The sequence below is a fragment of the Bidens hawaiensis genome, unplaced genomic scaffold (genome assembly GCF_021521415.1).
Source record: "Bidens hawaiensis isolate Kalapana, Puna unplaced genomic scaffold, B.hawaiensis_p1.1 tig00034266_1, whole genome shotgun sequence".
NCBI classification, from domain to species: domain Eukaryota; kingdom Viridiplantae; phylum Streptophyta; class Magnoliopsida; order Asterales; family Asteraceae; genus Bidens; species Bidens hawaiensis.
The window spans coordinates 175,632-194,257 of record NW_027495924.1 but is presented as its reverse complement, the minus strand read 5'-3'; the positions used below and the strand labels follow the sequence as shown (position 1 = coordinate 194,257).

General features: G+C 38.8%; 1 pseudogene; it reads left to right on the top strand.

The window, feature by feature from the left end:
* The first annotated feature begins 4,938 nt into the window (after positions 1-4,938).
* Positions 4,939-18,397, top strand: LOC143585980 (protein ACCUMULATION AND REPLICATION OF CHLOROPLASTS 6, chloroplastic-like; annotated as a pseudogene).
* Positions 18,398-18,626: the final 229 nt, after the last annotated feature.

Here is an 18,626-nt window from a genome sequence, read left to right as displayed (position 1 = left end):
ATTTAATAAATTTTGAATTAACGATTCTATGAATTATTGAAGTACTAATAAGATTTTTATTATTATACCCCTCGAGTAAAGTTTAAAGTTATCGAAGGGTGGCTTTATAAATTTCCTCATTATAAATAATCAAACCATAAACTTTTGTCTATTTAAAGACGTCTCACTTAAAACTCATTTCTCTAAAGGAATTCTATTCTTAAAATTATATTTTTAAACGTTTTGTAAACCCACACGATGGGAATAATCATGTGGATCATCCGACGAAGAAAATAATTATGGTCCGGAACATAATTATCGAAGTCCTCGCATAGAAATCATGACGCATAAGATTGTGTGTCATAATATAAAATCGAAGGTAGTTTGGATAACAGTGCATATGTAAAAATGATAAGGACATGGTGGATACGCCGCTGGTACATCATATATATAAGTGTCCTTATCGGATTTGCCTTTCGGAGGGTTTTAACTATTCAAAGTTCTGTGCTATGATAAATTTTTAAAAATTTTCCTTTCCTAAAAATTTGATGGTTTTGTTATAGTATCCTTTAATTTCGAGGCGAAATTCCCTAAGTATGGGAGACTATAACAACTCAGAATTTATATATTAATGTTCATTAATCATAACCCGACCCACTTTTATGTTCGGAAATTTTATCCAAGAAAATATAGCGTTATTTGAGATAATATTACTTTACAAATAATTGTTTATTATATTAATTAATATATATATAATTATATTTATTTATATTCAAATCTAACCCTAAACTAAACTTTAACCCCTTATTGGTTCCATCTCCATAATCCAAGGACCTATGGGCAATTTCTGTTTAATTATATCCACCCAACCCATTTACCCACCAAATATAACCTTTAACCCGTTTATCCGACCCATATTCATGATCCGGAACCAAGCCGCAACCCGTTTAGAAAACTTGAGCCACAATTCTCGTCCTATACTTGGAAATTGAATCAAAGACTTGTTAATCTATCCATAATCGGCCCACCGACGCTCTCAATTAGGCATAATCAATCAAACGTGATTCGAATTTCTTATTATACTAATCCGACGTAACTCGTTAAATATTATACATTATAATGAAAACCATAATGCAAATTCTCCTACAAATACAATCCTTGTTCTAGCGCCAACATAACCCCTAATGTTAATTTAGTTATTATAATATGGAAGTACCCCCTGTCTTCATTAGCGGTGGCCTTTTCGATCTGGTTAACCATCATATTATCAACTTTAACGGTGATCGTTTATATGTTCGTATTCGTTGTGATGTCAAAAACAAAAGCCCCAACGTAATTTAATCAAACACTGAATGATTTAATCAATTTTATCCGATAGGGTTCCTAAGTTAATTGGGTATAAACTGGTCTTCTGTATATAGATATTTGTTTGCGTCTGCTTACCAACAAACACCCAGCTCTGCTGGTGAAGTGTGTGTTATTGAGACCAGAGAATCGGCCAGGGGCGCGGGTTCGAGCCTCCTGGACGCGGTTTGTTTTCTTTTTGTTTTCTTTATTGTTTTTAATGGTTAAACGTTTATTAATTGATTATAACTAATTTTAAATACCAAAATAAATTTTATGTTACTAAACCGACATCATTAAGTCGTCATTTAATGTCAATCAATTTCGTTTAAATTTTCGTGTGTATGTGTGTGTGTATATATATAATAAGTACATATTAAATAATAAACTGACACTATTTTGTTAAAACCCGAACACCGTTATTGACGTTTCTTGTCGTTAAACGTTTTCATAAATTAATTATATTTATTATATATGTAAATATTATATATATGTGTATTCTTTTTAAACGAAAATGTAACAATCATAATAAACGAATTTAATATTTTTTTATCGACCTTATTAGCGAGAGTTCGGTAAGAATTTAAAATAAATAATTAAATCAAACATTTTTATATAATTTTACAAAGTATGGTTAATTTTTTAAGTATTTTATTTATATATTGTTTATACTATATAATCTTAAAGCCTGATAATAATAATAATAATAATAATAATAATAATAATATTGTTTTCGCAAAAACAATAAACGTAGGGATCAGTCGTTTAATCAATAACGTATAAATCACAAACATAACTCAAATAACATCGAAATCCTAAATTAATTATACGTGCTATCTCATTATTAATTAATTCATAATATTATATTACAGTAAATAGGATTCTTGTCGGTAAATCCCGAATAGCTTGACTTACCGGTTTCTAATTTAATCATAATCTCTTGCTTAATCACTAAGGTGAGTATTTCACTCCCCTATTTTACTTATTTTATCTTTTGGAGACATATGCGTAACTAGCTAATTTTATATTATATAGTATTCAACCGCAACTGTTTATCCTTGTGTGTTTATCAGTTTTCCTAACTTGTTATTTGCTTACTTGTTTTATTTGAACGCATTTTGGTGAAGTTCCTCAGTATAGTATGCTCATACGACTATCTTTGGCAACTGATGTTCATTTTTATGGCAACGGTTTAGTCCTTGCTTGGTAACTAATGTCCTTTTATATGGAATTGGTTGAGCCCTTTCTTTATGGTTTCATTAATTGTTTATGTGCTATGGCTTAACTGTTTATCTCACGGGAACAGTTTGCACTTTTATTATTATTATTTTTATTATTATTATTATTATTATTATTATTATTATTATTATTATTATTATTATTATTATTATTATTATTATTATTATTATTATTATTATTGTTATAGTGTCTAAAATATGGTGTTATACTCAGTCAACCTAGTGTTGACAAAATCTATTTTATTTTTAACGCATATACAGGTTATCATGTGATCTAGTTGTGAGATTTGGTGAAGAACTTAGGATTCGCTAAATTAGAGGAGAGATTATCAAGACTTAGTTAAATCTAGATTTTAAATTATTTTGTTTATATGAATTACGTACTTATCTTTGATTTGTTTGAATAATGAATTAAATTTAATAGATACAGTTACTTTTCAATTTTTGTATGATAGTACATTGAGAGCTGTGAGCAATCAGCTCGCTCCCAACACTTCCGTGTAACATCCTATTTTCGATGAAAATAATAAAGGAAATTTTGTTTATTCAATAACGAGTCGTTTGTCGGTTTAGATAAATAAATTATTAGAGTGTGGGATTGGACATTCAAAAGATGGAATAAGGGATGAGATAGGCCTTAGGTCTGTGGGCTTAAGGGAGTATAAATACCCCTTAAACCCTAAACATTTCCATTTTTATCTATCTCTACACCATAGCCTACACCTTCAAAAACACACACACGTTCCTTTATCCCGAGCCAAGATCCGAAGTTGAAAACCCGAGGTTGATAGTGTTAGAGCATCGTAACGAGCCAAAGTCGATATCAAGACTAGATCGCCTTCGTGAAACCGATACGTTAAAGGTACATTTATAACGGAAACTTGTTTGTTTATGCTCGGTTCGTTTAGTATTCTTAGATCTACACAAAGATGGTAAAAACTAAACAAACGCAGTGATTCTCAGTAAAATCTGTTACCGTTTGATATATTAATCGAGGGTAAATGAGTCGTATGTATATATGTATCAATCGCACAAATTAAACCTGATGTTTGAATGAATGGATGATTAGGGTTTGTAGGCGCTGCAAATACTAGTTCATAGATACCAAAATCAGGTTGTTTCATCGTGATTTGAAGGATAATTGCAGATTTGGGTGTTGACTGTTCTTATTGATTTTGACTTTGACCTCGGAGTCAAAGATTTGGATAAGACTAATGAAGATGCTCATTCGTTATGATTGAACGAATCGTTGGTCATTCGTTATACAGTCATAACGAATAGGATACATTCGTGTGTCTTTGATGACGAATGAGCCCTTCATTCGTCTTAATGAATTACCGAATGGCATCCGCCATTCGTTATTCATCCATTCGCTATGATAAGACAACGAACCAGTTCATTCGCTATCAGGTACACTTACACACTCTTATAACGAATGAGCCCTCATACATCTCAATGAAAGCACGAAGGGCCTTAATCATTCGTTATACACAGATCAGGCCATTTGTTATAACGAATGAGATAACGAATAAGGCCTAAACAAAGACCATTCATTATAACGAATGAGTTAGCTAATAAAATAATAATTTAAGAATTGCAGTTAATGAAAATAAAATTTTTCCAATCTGACCTGTCAGCTTAACCCCAGCCAGGGGCTCTGCCCCTTGGACCCCGCTCCTTGGACCCGCTAAGGGCTGCCACCCCCTAGAACCCCGCTTCCCCCCGGACCCTGTTCATTGAGGGTTATTATAAACCAGAAAAAACGTTATGGATAGTGATAATTAATTTATACGTGTAATTGTTATATAGTTAGCCATGCCCAGTTAAAGAAAGAAGTTACCATTTACTCTGAGAGGAACCGAGTTTAGGTGAGTTTCATGCCTCATTTTCCTGTTAAGTTTTCGGGGTTGTGTGCATACTTGATGTGAGTAATTAATACCCTTACCATAAGTGGTAAGTGTATGCCTTATATAATTTATGTGATCGAGATTGAGAATGTGAATGAATGCTTGTCGGTACGTGAACGATCTTCGGATATTGCACGTATTGCTAGGAAAGGTGAGCTTTATATATGATGCATGAAAGATATATGAATGATTAAGAATATGTATGAAAGTATATAATAAAATGTATATGTAAAGAAGTGAATGTATAGTCGTATGGAAAGAAGGGACCAAACTCTACCAATATCTGAGATAGAAGTTGTTCAAAACCGGATATCCGAACCTATCTGAATCGGAATCCGAATCCGAAACTTTGGGTATCAGCGACCACTGGTGGTCTAATATCAGCGAACGACATTTAGTTTTAGTTTTCCGATGGAAGCTCTCTGCCACCTGAGGCTCGGCCAAATGCCAGCAGCAAATGGGTCAACTGACTCCTCGCCGACTTCACTCTGCCGCCCTCCGACCGCCATGTGTCCATGCCAATTGACTTGTACAGAGTCGTAGGCGACGGAATTAGCAGGTGTTATGAAGCTAGGGTTTCACAACCGCCTCAGTACGGTTACAGTGATGACACATTGACTAGCCGTATGCAGATTGTTGAAGCGGCGTTTGAAACCCTAGCTAACCCTACCTTGAGACGAGAGTATGATGACGATAAGGTTGTTAAGGATGTTCGATGGGACAATGTAAGCAAGTTATATACTTTGTGTGTTTTTTAAACTACAAGATTGACCCACCCAGTTCTATTGCAAGGTTCCGGGAGCGTTGTGTATGTTGCAAGAAATTGGTGAGGATGCATTGGTGCTTCAAATTGGTGAACTTTACTCTATGAGAGACTACCCAAATCATTTAAGCAGGATGTTGTGTTGGCAATGGCATTCTCCTATATCGAAATCTCCATCGCAATGTCTCCCCCTCATTATATCAAGGCTTGTGAATTGTTGGAGAGGGCACTTAAGTTATTGCAGGTGGTAAGACTTTTAATGAAATCTTGAATGTTTATTGTTAAATATATATATATATATATATATATTCTTTGTGTTTCGCCCTCGAGCCTAAGTTTGGATTATACTAGATAGTGGTACGTTTGTTTGGTTATGGACGGTTTCCCCTCCATTTTAATTACAAGATTCGTGGTTCATTACTTCTACACTTACTTCCATCAAAAGCTTTCTTTTGTGTTTTCCAAATTAAAAGGTTTTTTTAAATCCTTGAAATCCCATAGTTCATCATGATGCGTGCTAAAAAGTTATCTGTATCGTATGTATTTGATCTCATTCGATCAGGAAGAAGGTGCAAGCAGTCTTGCACCAGATTTGCAAGCACAAATTGATGAAACTGTAGAAGAGATAAAACCACGATACGTGTTGGAACTTTTGGCCTCACCTCTCGATGATGACTATCGAACTCGAAGGATAGAGGGTCTTCAAGGTGTGCGCAATATTTTGTGGGCTGTTGGAGGAGGTGGTGCTGCTGATGGCGGATTTACACGTGAAGATTTCATGAATGAGGCTTTCTTACGGATGACTGCGGCGGAACAGGTAGCAATTTGTTACTTTGATGTCACAATTTCTTCAATCTTATTTAAATAATTTGGGGATCTCTAGTCTCTAATCATCGTATATATCATATATAAAATGGGTCGATTCAGGTTATGTTTGTGTCTCAAACTAGGTGAAACCGTGAAATAGGTAAAAGTCTTTGTAATGCACCCTATATAAATTCAAAAAGTTTGATGATTATCAAGCAATTTTGGACAAAAAGTATTTTGGGTCAACCAACCTGGGCTGGTTAGGGGTGTAAACGAGCCAGGCCGCTCGTGAGCCACTTTAGATCGGCTCGCTAAAAGCTCAAATCGAGTTGAGCTAAAACAAGCTCGAGCCTTAAAATAGCTTAGTTAATAATCGAGCGCAAGCCCGAGCTTCACTTATCGAGCTAGCTTGCGAACCTATTATATATATATATATATATATATATATATATATATATATATTTAATAATACTTTTTATAAATTTATTATCTATGTATAAATTAAAGATTAAAATAATAAAATTATAAATAAAAAATGTATATAAATCAATAAAAATTGATAAATGAGCCGAGCTCGAGCTTTAGAAATAGTGCTAGAAGCGAGCTGAGCTGAAGCTCGAGTAAGTTAAATGAGCCAAGCTCGGGCTCGACTCGCTTGGCTCATTTAGAATGAGTGCCTGTGTTGAACGGAAAAAAAACCCGCTTTGACCCATTACACACTCATGTTCTATATTGCCCTCAACAAAAATGATTGCTTCTTTAGTTTCTACATTTTTTTAATGACGAGTCTAATTTTGTTTCTACGTTTTTTTTCTCTAGATTGAACTTTTAGCATCACACCAAAGAACATACCAGCAGAAAGCTTTGAAGTTTATAGAGTTGCTTTAACACTTGTAGCTCAAGCTATCATGGCCAAAAAGCCTCATCATATCGAAGACGCCAACAACTTATTTCAAGAACTTCAACAAATCAAATCAACATCTTTAAACGACTCATCACTCCCACACAACATGAAAGAAACACGCCAGGTGGATTTTTCATTAGAACGGGGTCTTTGTTCACTTCTTGTAGGTGAAGTTGATGAGTGCCGTTCATGGTTAGGCTTAAATAACGAAAACTCACCGTACCTAGACCCGTCTATTGTTACCTTTGTTCTAGAACATTCTGGAAACAACAACGACGATGACCTCCTTCCGGGCCTTTGTAAGTTGTTGGAAACATGGGTGTCCAAGGTTGTTTTTCCTAGGTTTAGAGATACTATAGATGTTAGCTTTAAGCTTAGTGATCGATTATTATGAAGATCCGGTTGTATTAAAGTATTTAGAAAGGCTACAAGGCAGTGGCGGTGGGGGTGGTGGTGCTTCGCCATTAGCTGCAGCCGCTGCTATAACCGCCATTGCAAGAATTGGGGCTGAAGCGACTGCAGTTCTTGGTAGTGTTAAAGTCGAGGCGATTCAGGCGTTACAGAAGGTTTTTCCACTCGGTCAAGAATCACAAGTTACTGTTAGACGTTATGAGGACGGCGAGTTGGATGACTCCTATGTTGTTGAGACAAATGAATTAGTTACTGTTTCTGAAGAAAATGATAATAATAATAATAATAATAATAATAATAATAATAATAATATTGATGATGAAAGTAAAGAACAAGAAACGATAACTTACCAGATAAAAGATGCGGCTGTGAAGATTATGTGTGCGGGTGTGGTGGTTGGATTGATGACTTTGGCGGATTTAAAGTTTTTACCGTTTAAGAAAGGCGCTACCACTAATAAAGAAGTGGCTTTGGCTTCTGATGTCATCAATGTGGGTATGATCTAAAAGATATGTTACACTGTAATTCAACTATATTTGATTAGTGTTTGAATAAACTAGTAGAGGTTGTTTTGGTTGGGATTTTTTTGTAGGGGGTGTACATGAGCTGAGCCAATCTCAAGCCTGAGCCTTCTCAGTGACAAGCTCACGGTGTCTGTTTTGCAGGTTATCAGAAGAACCATCTTTGCCGGGTCTAACCCCTCGTGGGAAACATCTATCTAACCCCCAGGTTACCCGTAATCTGCCCGTGACGAGCCCACTCCACGCACTCCACAGGTGTGCGAAGGGTTGTTCCTCGGCGGATTTCCATCGTGGAACATACACTTCATTGGAATCCGACACTGCAAAAAACAAAAAGCAGTTAGGAAAAGATGATAAAAAATATATATATAAAATAGGCCAAAAGAACCCTACGCACCTGTAAGGTTTATAACAGGCCGATAGCCGCCAAACCCATCACCTGAACCCAAGGGAAATCCATCCAAGAGGTCAGGCAGATGGGAAGGAGGCAGAGGTTGGCGAGAAGCCCCATGCATACCTGAAGGATCGGCCGTCGTTGCCGATGACGGAGGCATGATAGAAGCCGCCGCGGTCGCCGCCGCGGAATCCGCAGCAAAAGTAACCGCCGGCTCGGTGAAAGATGCGGTAAAAATAGCACTCACAGCCGGCGGTGACGTCATCACAGCTGGAACAGTTGGCTCAAAAGAGTGAGCAACTGAACCAGCGGAAGCAGGCGCAGGCGCCTGGGTCGTCGCCTCAGGTAGGCTGACCAAGCCTACCGTCATGGGCGGAGGGATACTCTGCGCTCCACCCTGGAATGCGTCAACATCCACGCCTGCACAGAGAAGATAAGTGTTAATGATATTAAGCTATGAAGTTAAAGAAAGGAAGTTTGTACTTACGGGTTTTCTTGAGCCTGAAAGTGCGGACGGGCGGGGATGAACCCGATGGAGCCGGCCTCTTCACGCCGGTCACCGTTGTCATCCTTGGCTCTCCGGAGGTGACAATCGTCGCAGCCTCCGGAGCGGCGGTCTTATCACCACCGGGATTCCCCGCCACCTCTTCGCTCTCGGTCTCCGAATCAGACCGAGGCGCCGGATCGGCAGTGGAGGCCACCTTCTCCTTCCCCTTCCCGCCGGCAGCCTTCTTCTTCCGCACCAACGGAGGACCATCTGCGGATTCCTCATCAGAACATACGATTAGAGGAATTCCAGCAGAGGTTTCAACATTGAGGGGTCGAGGGTCGAATAGCGCCTTACCTGGCCGACTGGCGCTAAGGATCTCATGGCCTAGCGGATAGACCTCCACGAACCGATCCGCCGTTTGTTCTAGGATGGGCAACTCGTTCTCGTCTAGAGCGCGAGTACCCATCCGAGCGGGACCGTCAGCCTCCCGCGGGTACATGAGCGACTGCAAGTCGTTCCCCTCTGAAATAAACAGGAAAGAAGTTAGAAGAAATTCTAAATCAACAAAAAGAAACAAAGCATACCGTAAGGAACAGAGTTCGAACCGTATTCAAGGAAGATTGGGATCTTTTGCGCATCCGCAACCTTCCACACCCGGCTCATCCCCAGCATCACCATCCCAGACTCCGCAAACCGGTAAACCGGAGATTGGACTCGGGATATCTTCGAGAACCATTCCGCCTCCTGGTAGTTGGAGGCGTGAAGGCTGGGAAGTGCTTGCCCATTCTTGAATTTCAAGGCAAGGGGGATGGCGCGAGCGGAAATGTAGAAGAACTCCCGCTTCCACGAGCGAAGACTGCGCTCGGTTGCGCAAATCTTCAAACCCTTTATCCGGGTTATCAACGTATACCACCCCTGGATGCACCTCCAAGAGTAGAAGGTCATCAGGCGGTCAACATAGGGCTCAATGCCCAGAATCCGGCAGACCCACTCGAAGTGGCGAATCTTGGCAATCGCAATCGGATGCACCTCGGTCAGGTGCACACCGTGCCTCTCAAGGACACGGTAAACAAACTTTGTCAATGGGAACCTAAGATTCCCATAAACAAAGAATGCAGCATATACCCCGATCTTGCCTCTGGGGGCATCATACACCGTTTGATGGGGTTCAGGAAACTCAGGCTCGAGAGACTCGAGCATGAACTTCCTGACGACATACTGATACAGATCGACAGGCAGAGCACACTGGCACTCGCCAGCAGTACTCTTGTCATCGGCTGTAGCTTCGAGATCACGTGAAGACATCCTGCATATATGAAACAAGAAAACGATTTCAAGGGAATGCTCGACTGAAAAGATGAGTATTCGCCGGAAATCGTTTTGAAGATGAAGAGAAGAGTGAAAGTGTGGATTACAAAGAACCCTCTCCCCCTTTATATACTAATCGCAATTAATGCGATAAATTTAATGCGGAAGAGAGAGAAATCGAAGGTGCAATGAAACTATGACACGTGGCGAAAAGCAAGCTGGCAACAGCTGTTGAAAGGACGCGTACCATTAATTTCGCGGCCACGCGCCCGAAAAATCGCGCCCACGCGCTTGAAAAAGCGTCTGGAATGACCATGTACTGTCACGTCACCATAACTTCCTGCACGTCCTGACACAGTCAGAAGAAACCGTCGCACGACGTTTCAGAGGTTTGGACTGTTCTTATCCTTTCACCAACTCTTCGAATTTCAAAATTCAAAAAGATTCAAAAGTAAGCGGGAATATACCCCTTACCTTGGCAACCAAGTAACTATAAGACGGGTGCGGGTACAGTGTCAAGGCAAAACCCTTCACATACTTAGCACCCGCAGGGAATTGAAGCCAAGAATACCTCGGCAACCAAGTAACTATAAGACGGGTGCGGGTACAGTGTTAAGGCAAAACCCTTCACATACCTAGCACCTGCAGGGAATTGACGCCAGGAATACCTTGGGAGTAAAGTAACTATAAGACGAGTGCGGGTACAGTGTCAAGGCAAAACCCTTCACATACCTAGCACTCCGCAGGGAAATGAAACCAAGAAGGATCTTCTGGGCCATGCTTGCGCAAACGGGAATAACATCCCCGCATAGCGGGAACGTCGAGAACTAGATTGTTTGAAACTTCAAGATGGAATTGGTGGTTTTAACATAATTGATCACTATGTTCAAAACTACCAAAACCTCATGGAGAATCTACACAAGAGGTACTCAACGCTCCTGACTTGCGAGGAGGTTACAGACCTACCCGCATCATACCCAAAGATCAAGCAGAACAGTGGGAAATTCTGCGTGACATTAGGACTTCCGCGGGAAGAATCCCCATGGAAAACCTTAAAACTAAACCCTTTTCAAAAACCCTTTGCTTAAGTCCAAAAGTTCACCTCACTTTATTAAACATTCATGAGAAGAACATTGGACTGGGGGGACTTGAAGAGGTAGGTCCCAGCAGAGCCCAGTTGGACCCACAGACTCACCTTGAAAAGGGACGTCTGCGCAGTTCAACCCGCAAGACTCCTTAACGGACGTCTGCGCGGTTGAACCCGCAAGACTAAACTAAAGGAACGTCTGCGCAGAAACCAACTGGATCAGCAGGACCCACCACGCTCAGAGACGTGACGTCCTCACGTGCGGTACGCAAGCTGTCCCCGCAGGAAACGCCTCCCAATGGTTTCCAGGTACTCCGCCTGTTCCCGCAGTTACGGATACCGGCCATCAGGGAAGGCCACCCGCGCAGCATGGCTACACGCACAAGGCTTAACTCTCATAATAATTCCGCAGTCACCTGAAGAAGGAATGAGCAAGCCGGGAACAGTCCCACACAAAGGCGGGAGGGGGAATACTCCCGCCAAATGAGCCAGTCCGTACGATACTGAGGATCTTTTACTGTACCTGACGAGGTATGGGCAAAAGATCTGTCCAAAGATACGACAGCTCATTGACAACAGTATGGCGAGCAGCATGCTCTTGTACTGTATGTCACTATTAGCCGCTACCTACTCACCAACTCCTGACATACCACGTGCATAGCCTGTAGTTGGTGAAAAAGGAATAGTACACAGCAGGCCTGGTCACTATCAGCCGCTGCCTACCCACCAACTACCAGCATGGCACGTGCGTAGGCCACTGTTGGTGGAACAGGAATACTATTCAGCAGGCCACACCTCCTTGGAAACCTACCTTCGGCTATAAATACCACAAATGGTATGATCATCTCATCTTAACATATCTTATCATATTATACCTGATATCTGCTCTAGCAATCTCTTAATATACATTTATATTTAAAGAGCAATCTAGTCTGATTATCACGCCGGAGGGTGGTCACAAGGAGGAACCCCCCCCCTTCTCAGTGACAAGCTCATGGTGTCTGTTTTGCAGGTTATCAGAAGAACCATCTTCGCCGGGTCTAACCCCTCGTGGGAAACATCTATCTAACCCCCAGGTTACCCGTAATCTGCCCGTGGTCCGGTTAGTGTTTCTTCACTGTCTCATTTTGCGCTCTAGTTTTAAAGCTTAAGCTTGGTGTGGTTTGTTTATTTTTTTGTTAAGTATTTATTATCTATTTATATACATTTATGATTTTGGTGTGTATATGTAATTTATATATAACAATAATTTTTATGTAAACATATATAAAATTGTTTTTAAACATATTAAAGACAAATATAAATAAATAACAAGCATGCATAGGCTCACTTGTTTAAGCTCCAATATAGGCTCGAGCTTGTTTAAGTTCGGCTTAAGCTTTAGCAAGCCCATCCTAGATAACTCACAAGTAACTCGGCTCATTTACACCCGAATCAATTTAAGAATAGTTGTCTTCAATATGTTGAAAAACATATTTTTAAATAGTTATCTACATTCGTCTATTTCAGAGGACTGTGTAGTCGAAGAAGGTGAAATACCTAGAATGGATGGAAGATTCGCTGACGGCCTAGTCTGCAAGTGGCAGAACATTAAATCCCACGCCCTTGGACCGGGTCATTGCCACTCAAAATTGTCCGAGGTAAAGTGTTCTTGAATTTAAGGTTCTCAATTTACCTCCACTATTGGAATACTCAAAGAAAGCGTTTATAGTCTATATAACTACCTAGCTTAATTTGGCCTAGCTTTTTTAGCAAAGCTTATAGCTTTTTTAGCTTTTTTTTTAGCTTAATTTGGTGTTTGGTTTAGCTTTTTTAGCTTAGGCTTATAAGCTTATATAAGCTAATTTAAATAAGCTTATTTGAAAATGGTTTTTTAGCTTATTTGAAGACGCTTATTTGTTTAAGGGGGTAAATTACTCATTTGTCTTCAAATGGTGATGGATTAATAATATTGAAGTAACTTATTACTATAGCAAATAAAAATGATAGATTTAACAACTTATTAAGATGTATAATCAACTTGTATAATATAAGCTAATCCAAACACTAAAAAAGAGCTTATCAAATGATATAAATTAAGCTATAAGCTTCAAAAAGATGTAAGCATAAGCACAAAAATATAAGCTAGGCCAAACACCCGATGGTGAAATGTTGAAGATATGGTTAGTGCGAGCAACTGAAATTGGTGAACATGGTTGGTTTTGGGGGTACAAACTTTTAAACATCAGCATCGACAGCGTGAAGATTTCACCGGATGGGCGACTTGCTGTTGTGGAAGCAACGCTTGAAGAATCGGCTAAGTTGACCGATTTGACCAACCCGGAAAACAATGACTCGTACAAATCAACCTACACTATATTAGTATATAAACTAAACTTATTAATATTTATATTAAGTATAGGGGTATAATTGTAATTAATGTAATTAGTAGGGTTAATATGTAATTACTTGGTCTATAAATAGGGAATGATGTCAGGTAAATTAACGATCGTGTATTCAGTATATTCTATCAACAATTCAGTATTTTAATTCAAGAATCAGTTTGTGTATATCATCTTGTTCTTATTCAATTGCGAATTGTGTGATTTGTTCGCTTATTACCAACAGTGGAATCAGAGCCAAGGTTTTTAATCGATTTGGGCATTCTATTTGTGAACGTCCCGGGTTTTAATTGATCAATTAGGAATCTGTGTGATTAATTGATTCAATCAAGGGAAACAGAAGGGAGTGAAATCAATCCGGTGATTGTTCTAGAAATTGATCGATCAAACAAAAAGCAATTCGAAATTGATTTAAGAATCTGACCAATTGGAAGGATCAATTTGGTGTTTCGTTTTCAAATTGCTTGCTGTTCAGGATTCTTCTATCAGAATCTGAAATTGAGTGATGATTGATTGTCGCTGTATTGAATTTCCATTCATAGGAAATTGCAGATTGCTTAATTGGTTTTTTGGGTTTCAATATTTTGATTAGCAAAGAAGATCGATCAGTTGTATATGTTGCAATATGATCAAGTTGCATCACAATAGAAACCCTCAATCAGTAAAGAATCTTCCGGATTGAAACAGTTTCAATCAACGATTGTGGGCATTTAGAGGAATAGTGATAAGGATAGCCATTGTTAAATTCAAAATTTGAGGCTGTGATCACATATCCTCTTAAATATTAGTTTGTTGCAATCAATGTAAAGAAAGCACGTTCTATAACAAGGACTAATGTAACATCCCTTTTTCTAGTTGCGGTTAATAAAATGAAAATATGAGTTATTATGATTCAGGCTAGTGTTAGGTAAATGGATATGGGTTATGGACTTGGGTTATAAAGGAAAGAAGGAAGGACCATGGACTTAAGCCCATGATCCATAATTATATAAGCCTTAATTACCCATTTAATTCATTCATTTACACATATTTCATACACCACCAAAACACACACTTAGCTCTCTCTCTAATTTCTCTCATTTCTCTAGCCGAACCAAGATAGAAAACTGAACTCGGTCCAAGGTAATGATAGTATGATGTTGTATGAACTAAAACCCATTAGATTTAGTCACGAAACGACGAGCCAACACCGTTAAACCGTTAAAGTCACGAGATCCGGGTGGAATCGAGTATAAACCGAACCTAAGATGAGCCTAGGGGTCACCCTAGCTCATATCTGAATCAAACGGGACGAAAAACGATGAAAAACGGTGGAAAACGAGCCAGATCTCGTTTTTCCGGCGAAGTCGCGGTTTTCCGAGGACGGCGGCGCCGGAAAACGGCGTACGAGGTTAATGATATGTCAGAGAATGTCTGACATTCTCTTACCTAACCCTAATTCGTTAACAACGAGTTAACGAACTAGGGGTGATTCGTCAAGCGATTCGTTAATGGAAACTTAACGAACTAGCCTTAGTTCGTGTTCTAGTTCGTTATGGATAAGATAACGAATTACCGCTGATGCACTATGACCATTCGTTAACAGAGATAACGAATAAGAAGGTCGAATTCGTTACATGGACTGATTCGTTATATGGACTGATTCGTCAAAGGACCAGTTCGTTAGAGGGTTCAATTCGTTACAAGGACCAGTTCGTTATGACAAAGTAATTCGTTAAAAAACCAAGTAACGAACTTTAAGTTTAATGAAATGACATAGCAGTCCCTGAACTTAGAAAAGAATGAATTAATTGCAAAGTAGCCCTCGAACTTTTTAAGTTATCAAATTAAATAATGATTTAAAATTCTAATGGCGGGGGTCCGGGGGCAGCTCGACCCCAGCCAGGGGCTCTGCCCCTTGGACCCTGCTAGGGGCTGCCGCCCCTAGACCCCACTGCCAGGGGCGCTGCCCCCGGACCCCCGTTCATTGAGGGCTATAATTAGACTAGAAACGCGATATGGGTAGTGATAATTAATTGATACGTGTAATTGTTATACAGTTAGTCGTGCACTGCTAAAGAAGGGAATAACTATTAACGTGGAACGTAACCGCGTTCAGGTGAGTTTCTAGCCCCATTCCTTATTATGTTTTCGGGGCTGTGTGCATACTCGATGTGATGGTTAATACACTTACCTTAAATGGTAAGTGTATCCATGTATGATTTGTATGTTATTTATGTATATGTAAATGTGAATGAAAGCTTGTCAGTGCGTGAACGATCTTCGGATATTGTATGCACTTTCTGGTGATGTTTTAATGATATGATTGCATATGTGATGGATGAACGATGTATGTACATATGAAACTTACAATTATATATATGGAAAGGTATGGCATGATAGTAGGAAAGGACCCTAATAATATCAAAAGATGGGGGGTACCAGACCCTAATATTATCCGAGGATGGAGGGTACCGGACCCTGATAATATTCGAGGAAGAATGGAGACCGGACCCTAATAATATCCGAGGATAGAGGGTACCGGACCATAATAATATCCGAGGTATGTAGGGCGAAATGCTTTTATAATGTAAGGATAGTTATGAATATATATGGAAGAATGATGGACAGGTTAAGTATGTAAAGCATACCTTCGGGTACGTGTATGTGTATGTAAAGTAAGTTATCTGATTAACTAGAACTCACTCAGCGTAGCTGACTTTTATTATGCACGCAAGTTAACAGATTGAGACAGTTGGTTTGAGATGGACACATGGCAGGATTGAAGAGGCTGGAATTTGAAGATTGTCATGATGTTTTGAATGTTATAATTCATGTTATGTTTTAAAAGACAAATTATGGATATTTGTAACGAATGGTTGATGTTTTATATTATTCCGCGAAAGTTTTAATTAAATCTGATATTTAGAACTGCGTTTATAAGTAAATCTAACGTCCAAAGTAGGGCACCGGTAACGGGGCCTTACAACTAAGTGCTCATATTTATTTGTTTTGGTGTAAAATATTGTGAGTTCTTGAATTTTTGATTTCAAGAAAAGTTAAGAATAGTTGGTTTTTGCTTACCTTGTTAAACCCGTGTATTATTCTCGGTTTAAAAAAACGGTTGTTTTTAGTGTTTTGAATAGTCAGCTTAGGCAACAGATAAACCCGTGTACTGTTGTTGGTTGAGACAAACAGTTGGTTTTGGCTTGCCTTGATAAACCGTGTACTATTCATCTCGTTTAAAAAAACGGTTGTTTTTTAGTGTTTAGAATATTCGGCTTAGGCAACGGATAAACCCGTGTACTGTTGTTGGTTGAGACAAACAGTTGGTTTTGGCTTGCCTTGGTAAACCCGTGTACTATTCTTGGTAGAAAACGGTTTGGTTTTGATTTACATTGTGATCGGAAAACCCGAGTACCGTTGTTGTTGAAATAGTTGGTTTCAAAAAACTCGTTCACTTTTTCTGGGATTAACAGTTGGTTTTTTTATAACCCGAAAAACTGTTTAGATTAAAGTTGACAACAATTTTTTTCTAAATTTGTAATAGTCAATTTATCAAGATTGGAAAAAAGAAAACTCGTAAAATGGTCGAGTCCAAGGATAAAGAAGTTGTGACTTCAAAGGAAGGAGGGACATCAATGAGTTTTCAATGCCCTGTGTTAAACTCCACAAATTATACCATTTGGGCAATAAAGATCAAATCGATCTTTAACGTCCATGGAATTTGGGAAGCAATCGAACCAAAAGAGGGCAGCGAAGTTGATGAAAAAAAGGATAATACTGCAATTGCATTACTATTCCAAGCGATTCCAGAAAACATGGTATTGCAAATTGCTAATTTTACTTCGGCCAAAGAAATTTGGGACACATTAAAGATTCGGCATGTTGGAGTTGACAAAGATAAAGAAGCGCGTTTAGAAACACTCGAGTAAGATTTTGAGTCTCTAAAAATGGGTGTTGACGAGTCGCTTGATGTGTATGCCGGGAAAATAAGTGAGATTGCATCACTAGCGAGCAATCTCGGGCATACTATGAATGACAAGAAACTGGTCCGAAAGCTACTCAGTTTTGTGCCAGAAAAATTCATACAGATTGTTGCTGCGATCGAGCAGTTTGTGGATCTTGGTGCAATGCCATTCCAAGAAGCCGTTGGAAGGTTAAAGGCTTTCGATGAACGCACCAAGAAGAAAAACAAGGAGGTAGACATGCATGACAGACTTCTGTTCACTAAAGAAGAAGGAAAAGAGAAAGTAAAAGAACAAAAGTGTGAACATTGCGGTCGTGAAAGTTCAAAGCAAGGAAACAAAAAACGTGGTAAAGGCAAGTTTGGGAAGACTTGGAAGAATAAACAAGGAAATTAAGCCCAACAGGACAAGGATCACATAAAATGTTTCAAGTGTAATGTACGTGGGCATTTAAGGCATGAATGTCCAAACTGGAAAAGAAGGCAGGAGGCAAACTTGATCCGGGATGAAGATGACGAACCAACGCTACTGTGATGACAACCAGATCTTGAAGAAACGAAGGCCTCACTTAAACTAAGTTTAGTTTAAGGGGGAGTATTAGTATATAAACTAAACTTATTAATATTTATATTATATAGGAGTCTTATTGTAATTATTGTAATTAGTAGGGTTAATATGTAATTACTTGGTATATAAATAGGGAATGATGTCAGACAAATTAACGATCGTGTATTCAGTATTTTCTATCAACAATTCAGTATTTTAATTCAAGAATCAGTTTATGTATATCATCTTGTTCTTATTCAATTGTGAATTGTGTGATTTGTTCGCTGATTACCAACACATTACACGTTACGAGATGTCGTTTGCCAAGTCAGCATGGAAAATCACAAAGGGTGTTGTTCTTAAGTCTTAATAATGTCTTTTTTTCCCTGGTTGCTAGGTTACTCAACATGTTCAAACGTCATCTTTTATAACCAATGTTGTTAGAATTAATTGCTTAATTATTTAGGGTTCAGTTTTAATCCAAAATCGTCAGAAGTTCCGGTTATTCAAAATGTGAAACAGATTGTTTTTTGATTAATTTCAGTACCAGTTGACTATTCGTAGAGCAATTGTACATAGATTCATGCTTTAATGAAAAT